Raw genomic sequence first — 12,105 nt, forward strand, 5'->3', positions numbered from 1 at the left:
AATTTCTTTCATATATCCAACCTAAATGTCCCCTCTTTCAGTTTGAACCCATTACTCCTTGTCCTGTCACCACAGTTCCTGACAAAGGCTCCTTCTCCAAATTCCTTGTAGGCCCACTACAAGGGAGGCCCACAAAGGTATACCAGGCTGTATTCCTGTGTTTTCCACAAGCTTTTGCCACTGCCCAGAGACAGATTAATAAGGAAGTGGAGTTTTGCCTGGATTTTATACGCCCTTATGTCCCTCAGCCCTGATGAGCAACATGTCCAAGCTCCTGTTGTGTCCACATGTGCCACAACATCCACAAAGAGTCACCAGGGAGGGAGACTGAACTTGGCCTTGATGTGACAGCTCAGCCACACAGGATGTGAAAAGAAGAAACATCTTCTCCCTGTGGTGCTGAACTGGTTTGATGCTGATGCTCATCATCCCCAGCAGATGTGACACGGGCTGTGCCCAGGCACAGGGAGGTGTCACATCGAGTTGGCAGCACAGGAGAACCTCACACTGATCACAGCCAGGTCTCATCTTCCCTCTGTGAGTGACTGGCGTCGCTTCTGCACCCAAACATGTGTGTCACACTGGGTTGCTGCTTCCTTGGAGAAGAAAAAAGGGGAAGATTTTAGTTAGAAGTAATTATTTTTTTAATTAAAAGAATTAGCTTGATGATCTTTGGTTCAATTAGATTTGTCTTGTCTATTTATTTTTTTTTATTCTAATGAGGGGTGAAGCACTGTGTGAACCACAGATGGTTTGTTTTTAAATACATTCCCCTGGCATCACTCCCCTCTCCGTGAGCTCCAGCAAAGTGAAAACACAGGTGTTGGCCCTCCAGGTAGGCTGTGGAGGAGGAATGCCTCTGCTGGGGGCATCTCCCACCTGGAGATCACACTACGTGTGAGATCCCTGCCTGAAAGGCCTCTCAGAGGAGGCAGAGCCTCTGCAGGAGGTTTAACTCCAGCACTGGGTGCTCACACCTTGGGGACTGCAATCACAGTAAAGAGAAATTCTTGCGCTGCAATGGACCAGATTAAAGCCTCCAGTGCTCCCCAGGTGCTTCTGTGTTGCTGTTTTCTTATAATCAACATCTTTCTGTGATCAGGGAATAACAATCCTGCAAGGGCAGCTCCCCTCAGGACACATGGGAATTCTGCTCATGCACTGATGGCAGATAAACAATCTGCTCTCTTTTATATCCAAAGTTCTAATTTCCACCCTCGTGGTGATTGGTTCTACAATCACAGAATCATTAAGGTTGGAAAAGACCTCCAAGATCATCGAGTCCAACTTTTGACCCATCACCACCTTGTCAACCAGACCAGAGCACTGAGTGCCATGTCCAGGTATTAAAGAGGGATGAGACACAATTAAGGACAGTCCACAGCAACAAGAATTATCAAAAAAATGGGAAAAAGGGAAGGAAACAGCCCTGTGAAGAGCAGAAGTGGCTAGAGGTGAAAAGGGGACAATCTTACAGTGTGAAGCACCACCACCACCACAACAAAAAACCTCAAATATATTGATTTTGAAGGCACGTGCTCAAACAGTGACAAGATTAGTCATTAGCACCAACTTCTGGCTGTAAGGAAGTCCTGGGAAGGTCACCTAGAGAGGGAGCAGAGTTATGTTGCTATGAGATTTAAGAGCAGGTCAGGTCAGATCCATCAGCAGAGATGTGTTGAGTGGATCCTGTCTCACCCACCTGCTCTCTTCAGTTTTAGCACCTGGATCTCTCACCATTCCTTGCTGCTTCTCCAATAAACACGTAAAATAATGAGTGTTTATCCTGAGAATGTACCCAAAAAAGCCACTGATTGGAGTTCTGAAGTACACAGCCCTCTAGAAGTCCCGACCTGCACTGCAACCAGCCAGCAGGGATTCCTGGATCTCCAAGGGATACATTTGTTATTTTGGGGAAGAAAACAGCTTCGTTTGTTCCCTGAACACTCTCCTATACTTCCCCATTTATGCACTGCCTTGCACCTTCACATCTAAGCAAACAAAATGGATGAAGGAAGCATCCCAAACATAACAATGATTTAACTGAGGGGAATGAGGGACTTCTGAGGGAAAAATCAGGCCCTGAGTCACACCCTCCATGGACATCTGCCTGTGCAGAGGCCATAATGTTGCTAAGAAATCCACAGCAAGTTGTCACCTGCCCTCAAGCAGGGATTTCACACCTCAGAGTGGATACAGGGAGCTCACAGGGGGCAGTGCTGTAATTTAAAGTGACTTTCACTTCTTTTGGTGACAAGGCCAGGTTGGACATGGCCCTGGGCAACCTGGTCTAGTGGAAGGTGTCCCTGCCCCTGGCAGGGGGCTGGAACTAAATAAGCTTTAAGGTCCCTTCCGACCCAAACCATTCTATGATGACTTTTCCAGTTTTCCAGCAGTGCTAAAAACACCACATGGAAGACTAAGGACAGAAACAGTAAGTTTCAGCCAAACTCTCTGCCCTTCACACCTTCTATAAAGGCAAAATATTCGTCCTTGTAACAAAAATGAATAACCACAGCTAGAAACAAAGGCAGAAGGGAAAGGTTATAAACCCTCACCAGTCGGTTTTGCAGAACTGGATTCACCAACGTGTCTGGGGTGCACAGAACATCCATTTTCCTTCCTTCCTCACTGGCCTTCACAGAGCAGGTTTCCACACGGGGATTCACTTCAAGTAGGCTATGGAAACAAGATGCATAATTAGTGCAGCTAATGACAAGGATGAGTTTCCAATCTAAGCATGAGCAGATCAAACACTCCCAGGTCAGCAGGAGAGAGTTTGTTCACAGTAAATCATGGCCTGCTTTCCCAAAGGTCTGTGTCCTCTAAACAACACAAAAGCTGGTATGAAAACAAGCTCCCCCAGGTCTCTGAGGTGAGCAGATGTTGCAGGAGAAAAGGGTTTTGATGGGAAGGATTTTTCAACCCCAACAGTGCAGCATCTGCTGCACCACCCTGAGGCAACCCCACAGTTGTTGGGATGCTCGGCCAAGAGCAAAGAGACCACCCTAACAGCCTTTGTGTATGGATGGAGCCCCTGATGCTGGGGAGGAGAAGGTTTGGAAAGCACAGAATGCAGGTCAGGTTTTGAAAAAACATCTTTGTGCCGTGGTTTTTGTAACTTTGCCTCACTGTCAACGCAATGATGCAACTTCCTAAAAAGCCGAGAAACCAAGAAAACGGGAAATGACCATCTGATCCAGAAGGAATGGTCTGCTGTGGGGTTTTTTTTGTGGTGGTTTACACTCGTTGAAGATGGATTAGAGTTTCTGGGCTAAAGCGTCAGCATATGCAATCTTTTCACCTGGTGAGCACACAGCTCTCAGATTAAAAGGGCAATTCTTCCCCTTTTTTATAATTGCATTTATTGTGCAGGAAAGGTTCTGCATTACCCCCGTCCCTTCCTCACAGGCAGGAGTGACAAGGCACCTCAGTGCAAGGTTGACATCACAAGCTCCCTGTAGATGTGGTCTCTCAGGACCATTTCACTAGTTTGTGTTCCTGCTAATTACAGAGGGTGTTTGGCACCGAGTATTGACCCAAACCCCACAGCTCTGCATTTGGAAAGCACAGAATGCAAGTCAGGTTTTGGAAAAACATCTTTGTGCTGTGGTTTTTCTAACTTTGCTTCACTGTCAATGCAATGATGCAGCTTCCTAAAAAGCTGAGAAACAAAGCAGAGAAGGAAAATCCTGTAATGAGTGAAAGGTCACTTTCCCAACTCTATTTACTGAGCACAATTTTGTTAAATAGACTTTGGAGTACAAAGAGTGAGTTTATGAAAAGGACTCAGGTTTCACCCGATAACATAACAAAAAGCTTTCCTGTCAGGGGTCAAACCCTGTAAAATGTGTGACTTGCCAGATCTGGGAGTTGATTCACAACTGCTCAGTGTGGAATCGAAATCACTGAGTGGTTTGGGTTTGAAGGGACCTTAAATATCATCCAGTTCCAACCCCCTGCCATGGGCAGGGACACCTTCCACTACCCCAGGTTGCTCCAAGCCCTGTCCAACCTGGCCTTGGACACTTCCAGGGATCTGGGGGCAGCTACAGCTTCTCTGGGCAACCTGTGCCAGGGCCTCCCCATCCTCACAGAATTTTTTTCTAATATCTAATCTAAACCTACCTTCATTTTGAATCCATTCCCCCTTGTCCTGTAATTCCACACCCTCATGAAAGTCCCTCTCCAGCCTTCTTGGAAGCCCCCTTTAGGTACTGGAAGTCTGTAGCTCAAAATGGTCCAGGGAAACACTGGGTTTCATTGCTCTTGAACAGGGCAACCTCCATGAACCACCCTGAGAAAAGCCTGCTAAAAACACATCCAGGCATTCCATGAAATCTGCCAGGTCTCAGGGACTTAAATCCCTCATCCCTCAAGTGTCCTGATCAATTAACCTCAAAACTCACACTCTAAAATAAAGCTGGTTCTGACGGGAGATTCCAGAGGGGAATGTCAGGACAGAAAAGTCGAAATGCATTTAAAATTAAATCCAAACCGGCCATCTCTGCAAACCAGAGCCCTTTCCACAGCTGCAAAACCATTTTTCAGGAGCTGGGAGTGTGCTGGATGCTCCAGGAACAGGCAGGCAGCCTCTCCAGCCTCTCCCAGCTGTCCAGCCCATGGAGCAGCCAGCAGGAGCTTTTGCAGGGTGCCAGGGAAAAATCTGCCTAAGAATTCCTTGCCTTTGCTGGAGGGTAATAAGGCATCATGTTACGAGCCAGGGAGAGGCAAAAGCATTTAGGAATTCCATTTTCCAGCCAGTGCTAGTGGATAATCACTATAATGTAGCATGATGAGGCTGCAAACTTTGTTCTTGGAATTTAATAGTCCTTTTATTGAAATAAAAGCAGGTTATTCCTTCTTCTTATGTGACATCTCTGAGGCAAGAGGTGCTGCAGGTCAGATTTTCTGGATCTTTTTGCATTTCATAGAATCACTTAGGATGGAAAAGACCTTCTAGATCTTCAAGTCTAACCTGTGACTGATCCCCACCTTGTCACCCAGCCCAGAGCACTGAGTGCCACGTCCAGTCTTTCCTTGGACATTTCCAGGGATGGAGACTCCATCACCTCCCTGGGCAGCCTCTTCCAATGTTTGACAACCCTTTCCATGAAGAAATTCTTCCTGAATTTACAGTATTATCTGTAGGACAGACAATAAAGCTGGAATTATATTTTATTTCATTAGTATAGTTTTGCTGTCATTTTCCTGCAGACTGAACTGTAATTGCCATTTTTCCACCCTCCCACTGGCAAGATGAGGATTGTTGGGATGGGGAAGGGAACTGCCTGCTGCCTTCAGCTCTTGATTTATCCACAGCTTTTTGTTGCAGCAAGATATAAACATACATCAGCATATGCTTTAGCTGAAAACCAGAGCTTGCCAACTCAAGCAGGTTGGGAATTTTCCATCCAGGGAAAGAGCAATCTCAGCAAAAAAAAAAAAAAATTTAAAAAAAATCCTCCTTGGGGACAAAAAGGCGGTTTTGCCTAAATAATTCAATTTTCATTCTCCTTAAATAAAAGTCTGGAGTCTGGGAAATATCCCTAGAATGGTTTGGGTTGGAAGGGACCTTAAAGATCATCTTGTTCCAACCCCCTGCCATGGGCAGGGACACCTTCTACTAGACCAGGTTGCTCTGGTCCCATTGCCTATAATCTCTCCTTAAATATCCATAGATTATGGTTGCTGGAGGTGCTGGTACCTTTGCTCTGACCAGCCTGGTCCTTGTTACACACTTCCTGAAGCCAGCTCAGCTCTGTGTGTCATGGAAGCTCCTGGGCAGGAGCCCAGAGCATGAAAATATGACACATGAACTATCCCAGGCCCCTCTGAAGGTACAGCTCACTGAGCTGGAATCTTCAGCTCAGCAGCCCAAAAAAAGGAATCCTGAAATATTAAAAATGTTTTTGTTAAAGGTACCTCCAGGAAATACTCTGTGGAGCTCGACTAAATCAAGGGAAAAGGGTGTAATACAAAAAAAAAAAAAATATATTTAGGTCTTAATTTTCATTCAGGACAAAGATGAACATTAAAGTATCAGGGGAAAACCTTTCAGAGAGCTCTGCTAAGCAAAATAAAACCCTCCAGTGCACACACAGAGATCTCCCCAGCCCGGAGATCAGAGGTAGAGCCAACTGCGTCTGACAGGGATTAATCACATCCCTTCCCGCCTGGCTGGGCAGGACCCGGGCACAGCTCCGGGGCAGGAGGAGACCCTACACAAACACTGGGCCCTGATATGCACTGAGACAAAAGGATAAAGCACTCAGGCTTCACTGTTTAAACGCAGGGATGGTTTGTTGTCAAGCCCGCCAACAAAAAAATCCCTGGAATTTGCTGTGAATATAAGACATGAATCAGTTCAGGGTTGGGGCAGAGCCTGCTTATTTTATAATTTTATTTTTTAATTTTATTTTTAATTCTAGTTTTTAATTTTATTATTTTATTTTTAATTTTACTTTTTTTCACCTCTTACAAAATGCTGAATGAAATCGTTCAAAGTTCAGAGAGCAAACAAAGCAGGGCTGGCCACTATTTCCAAAGCTTCCAGACACGAACAAATGGCCAGTAACTAAAAACTCAGCTCACAGAGTGTAGAAATCTTGGAAAATCGTGCTATAACAGAGGGGAAAATCCTTTGCTGGCTATGGAAGCCGAGTGCTCACAACTCCTGGCTCTCAAGTGCCTAACTGAGTTTGAAAGGACTGTTAAGCACCATTCACCAAAACAGCTGTCCCTCTTGAAAAGAGGGAAAGCTTCAGGAGGAAAATAAACACAAAGCAGTCTCTTGTTCCACTGCAGAGCCTTGAAAAAGTGCAGTTAATGCCCTTGGAGAGGCAAAGCCGCGGAGTGTCAGCAGTGTCGCTCTGTCTGCTACAGATTGAACAGAATCTGCCAAAAAAAGTCAAATTAAAGGGTCATCTGACACTCTGTGCCGTCTCACAGGCCACCAGCAGCCGGGTTGGACTCCACAGAGTCATGCATTCCATGGGTTGGAAGGGACTTTAAAGATCATCTCATTCCACCCCCCTGCCATGGGCAGGGACACCTTCCAATAGACCAGGTTGCTCCAAGTCCCATCCTACCTGACCTTGGACACTTGCTGTTAAGGGAGTAAAATGTAGCCAGACTGAAATGTTATTTTAAAAATTAAATTAAACTCAAATGTTTTTAGCAATCCTCGAAGTTACTTTAATCAAACAGGGAACTTCCAGCTGAAGCTTCCAGTACTATCAGAAAATCCATGAACACACCTTTTCTCATTCATGCTTAAAACAAACCTTGTGAGTAAACGTTCCCTTTATTATCATAGAATGGTTTGGGTTGGAAGGGACTTAAAAACCCCACCTTGTTCCATCCCCCTGTCATGAGCAGGGACACCTTCCACTAGCCCAGGTTGCTCCAAGTCCCATCCAACCTGGCCTTGGACACTTCCAGGGATGGGGCAGCCACAGCTTCTCTGGGCAACCTGTGCCAGGCCCAAACCACCCTCACAGGGAAGAATTGCTTCCAGTGAAATGACTTCCAGTGGTCCTTTTCAACCTTACCTATCCTGTCATTCCATGATTTTCCAGGCTAATAGATCTCAGACTTCCATCATATCATCACCTCAGCAATCCCTTTTCCAGGCTGAGTCGTCTGCCACCAAACGGAAGGGAAGTAAGAACCTCTACCATGACCCCGTGGCTGCTCCAAGGAAGGGCACTGTGCATCCAGCCCAGCCCTGCAGTCAGGGCAGACACAGTCACCTGGGATACTGCAGAGGGAAAAAAGAAAAGATTCTGTTGTCCCCATGACCCTGAGAGTGCAGAGAGTGGAAGAAAAGGGTGTTTTCAGCTCAGGAAGGATGTGCTTGGAGCACCCAGGGCTTTGCTGTATCTGCTCAGCTGAGTCAATGTAAATCCAAGAATGATTTAGGTTGGAAGAGACCTCCAAGATCAAGTCCAACTTGTGACTGATCCCCACCTTGTCACCCAGCCCAGAGCACTGAGTGCCACGTCCAGTCATTCCTTGGACACCTCCAGGGATGAGGACTCCACCACCTCCCTGGGCAGCCCCTTCCAATGTTTAAAAGTCCTTTCCATGAAGAAATTCCTTCCAATATCCAATCTGAACCTCCCCTGGTGCAACTTGGGGCCGTTTCCCCTTGTCCTGTCCCTTGTTCCCTGGGAGCAGAGCCCGATCCCCCCCGGTTCCCCCCTCCTGCCAGGTTGTTGCAGAGAGCCAGAAGGTCCCCTCTGAGCATCCTTTTCTCCAGGCTGAGCCCCCCCCAGCTCCTTCAGCCACTCCTGGTGCTCCAGACCCTTCCCCAGCTCTGTTCCCTTCCCCAGACACACAGTAAAGTTCTCTTCCAGACCAGGATCACACCAGGATGGCAGATCCCCCAAGGGATCAGAAGTGGTCCCATAAACCATTCCCTTCCTCCAGCACCGAGCCAGCACTTGGAGCATTACACTGGCATAGAATCAGCAGGATGGAGTGAGCAGAAAGCTGGCCCTGAACCACCCCATCCTCTGGGTCCAGCTGGAATCCAAGGCCTCCCTGATACAGCCCAGCTGGAAAACTCTCCTCCCAGAGCTCAGGAGGTTGCCTGCTCGTGGGAAAGAGCACAAAGCCCTGCAAGATAAGAAAGGTAAAACCAAGGACAGAGGTAGGAACGTCAATGTGATGGCAGCAGCTCCAAGGGGCAAGAGTAAAACCATCAATATGGGAAGGCAGAAAATCCTAAAGGGAAGAAAACTCAAGCCCAGATGGGTGGATGGCATCTCAGCAGCGTGGATGTTCCATTCCAACAACCAGCTGAGGGTGATCCTCCCACCCAGTGAGCACCAATGTGGGCAGCAAAGACACCTTGGGTGTCTTCCTCTGGTCAGCACAGCCTTGGAGCTCACTAAGCCAGGTTGGACAGGGCTTGGAGCAACCTAGGATAGTGGAAGGTCTCCTTGCCCACGGCATGAGGTTGGAACAAGATGATCTTTAAGGTCCCTTCCAACACAAACCATTCTGTGATTCTATGACAGTCCTCACCTGTGTGTATCCTAGAATTAGGTTGGAAAAGACCTCCAAGATCACTGAGTGCAACTGTTCTCCCAGCACTGACAAGGCCCTGACTAAACCATGTCTCCAAGTACCACATCCACATACCTTTTGAACACTTCCAGGGCAATTCCAGTGCTTCCCTGGGCAGCTTGTTCCAGTCCTGCTCAGAGAATCTCTGTGCATGTCAAGATATGTCCCCAAAAATGCTCCATGGAGAGAGAGAGAGAGAGAGTTACAGGCAACTGAGAAGTTTGTATGGTTTGTATTTTTCATGTTATCTGGATTTTAAGGTTTTGTGGGTTTGTCTGTTGTCTGGATTTTTTTTTTTTTTTTTTTTAAATAATATAAATCCATGTCCGAAAGACTTCAAACATAAAAAACCAACCTGAAGTTCATTAACAGACTAACAAGGGAATATTGGGAATGCAAATCAAAGGGAAGAGAGCAGGACATGTTCCAACAAGCTGCTCTGCCTCTCAAGGCCATAATGAGAGGGATCTGGGCTGGGTGTTGAGGTTTCTCAGCAGAAAGAAATCCAGGGAGCTGAAAACAGGGAGAGAGGGCAGCAAAAGGCTGATTTTGACTCAGAAGAGGAACAGCTTGATCCTCACAGCACATTATCCACCTCCCTCACTCAGACCCCCTGGAACAGCAGCTGGGTTACAGATTTAGGGATGCTCCTGATTTGGAGAGCAACATATGCAGCCAGTCCCTGAGGGATCTGATTCCTCAGCAGTTGATCCCATTTCTTCCTGCCTCAAACAGTTCCAAAACTGCAACAAATTTAACATGGTGTCACCCAGGACCAAGAAAAGCCCCAGACCATTCCCACCCTCCAGGAGGGGCAGTTTATTAACACACAGTAAACTGGAAATTCCTAAGCATCCTTTGCATAGCCTGTGGTGAGGGACTTCTCCATGCTGGGACTCTGAGCACTGCCAGGATGGTGACCAGGGTTGTTGGGAATGACTTCTGCTGCTGGGAATCTCCATCAGCAGACAAGCACTGTCCATCCTCTCCTAGGCAGCCATGGTGGCTCTAAGACTGTTCCTGTCACTCTCCCCACTCTACACCACTGCCTTTTTCCTCCCCTTTCCCATGAAGCATCCAGAAGTGCTGCTTGTTCAAAGCTTTCAGAAACAGCCTCTCCCAGAACCTCAGGCTTGATCTCCCTCCCATCCCCTCCTACACATTCTGTGGGGTTTTGTGGTCTCATCCTGCTCCCCTCTGCCCTTGCTGAACTTGCACCCACTGTGCTTGGATAGCTGAAGGAAAGAAGCTCTTCCCAGCCTTTCAGGACACCTGGAGACACAGCAAAGCTCCTGCCATAGGGATGTGCCATCCCTGTGGTTCCTTGGTGAAGAGACTCACTTGAGATGACACCAGCAATCCTGTGGCAGCGGCAGGACCAGGACTTCACTCTCCCAAATCCCAGTCTGGTGCCTAAAACAATAAAAATAAAAAAAGGAATTGTTCTTCCAGTCTACATGAGGATCCAGCTGCAGTGACAGTCTATGATGACAGCTCATTAAGCCATAAAATCATGGAATGGTTTGGGATGGAAGGGACCTTAAAGCTATTTCATTCCAATTCCCTGCCATAGGTAGGGACATCTTCCACTATCCCAGGTTGCTCCAAGCCTCCAAGGAGTTCTCTGTTTAAAACAAAAAGCCCAAACTCTAAAACAACCCTTATTCCTGCCAGGAAGTTTTTATTCCATACCATCAAGGATCTACAAGCCAAAAGGAAATGTTGCACTTACTTTGCTGGCACATCAGTGTTTTTCATGCCAGGAAAGAGACCATCCTGGATGGTACCACCACCGACTGGGATGTGCAGTCCTGGAAACTGGGCGTGTACCTCCCTAAGCTGTAACAAACCTGAGTTTAGTAGCTAAACCAGTGTTTTTAAGACTGGTGTAACACACATCTTACCACAGTGAGTCTGTGTGTCACGGAATCACAGAATGGGATGGGTTGGAAGGGACCTTAAGCTCATCCAGTTCCAACCCCCTGCCATGGGCAGGGACATCTTCCACTAGCCCAGGTTGCTCCAAGTCCCATCCAACCTGGCCTTGGACACTTCCATGGATCCAGGGGCAGCCACAGCTTCTCTGAGCAACCTGTGCCAGGGCCTCACCACCCTCACAGCCAACAATTCCTCCCCAGTGTCCCATCTATTCCTGCCCTCTGGCAGTGGGAAGCTGTTCCCTGCGTCCTGTCCCTCCAGGCCCTTGTCCCAAGTCCCTCTCCAGATCTCCTGGAGCCCCTTTAGGCACTGGAAGGGGCTCCAAGGTCTCCCTGGAGCCTTCTCTGCTCCAGGTGAACACCCCCAGCTCTCCCAGCCTGGCTCCAGAGCAGAGGGGTTCCAGCCCTTGGAGCATCTCCGTGGCCTCCTCTGGACTCGCTCCAGCAGCTCCACGTCCTTGTGCTGTTGTTCCCCAGGGCTGGAGGCAGCTCTGCAGGTGGGGTCTCACCTGAGGGGGCAGAGGGGCAGAATCCTCCCCTCCCCTGCTGCCCACGCTGTGGGATGAGCCCAGGACATGGGGGGTTTCTGGGCTGGGAGTGCCCATGGCCGGGGCATGTCCAGCCTCTCACCCACCAGCACCCAAAGTTCTCCCCAGGGCTGCTCCATCTGTTCATCCTCAGCCTGGACTGATTCCAGGAGTTGCCCCAACTTAGTGCAGTGGTTGGGTTGTTTGCCAGCACTTTCACATACTGAGGGAGCAGATTTGGAGCTTTCAGAGCAAACCCTCCATTAGCTGAGCTGCAGCATCAGATAAAGTATCTGAATCCATCAGCAACACCCTCACAGCAGAACATCAAAGGATCATCAGCTGAGCTCTGAAAGACAAATGCCAGGGGCTTGTCATGACATTCCCACAGCAGGGGAAGCTGTGAGCAGCCAACACAGCCCAGCATCACCGAGTTTCAGCCCATGTGCAATGGTAAATCCTCCTCATTGTCTTCTCTCACTGCTTGGAGGAAAAATAGGCAGCATGGAAGAGAGTCCTGCAGTGGCACTAAATAATAACACTTGGGTTTTCAAAACAGAAATGCC

The 12,105-nt window shown here is 47.9% G+C and overlaps 1 long non-coding RNA gene across 2 annotated transcripts; it reads right to left on the reverse strand.

Moving 5' to 3' along the window:
- Positions 1-11,066, reverse strand: LOC120323392. 2 transcript variants are annotated; one of them, XR_005563780.1, is made up of 5 exons: positions 10,417-11,066; positions 9,151-9,251; positions 7,554-7,762; positions 2,559-2,679; positions 1-596 (listed from the first exon to the last, which is right to left on the reverse strand). It is a non-coding gene; the product is annotated as an uncharacterized LOC120323392 (long non-coding RNA). The 2 variants fall into 2 exon arrangements; XR_005563781.1 differs by lacking the exon at positions 7,554-7,762.
- Between the last annotated feature and the right edge of the window lie 1,039 nt (positions 11,067-12,105).

The sequence above is a fragment of the Pipra filicauda genome, unplaced genomic scaffold, assembly GCF_003945595.2.
Source record: "Pipra filicauda isolate LSUMZ 115617 unplaced genomic scaffold, ASM394559v2 scaffold24_size8852520_pilon, whole genome shotgun sequence".
NCBI lineage: Eukaryota > Metazoa > Chordata > Aves > Passeriformes > Pipridae > Pipra > Pipra filicauda.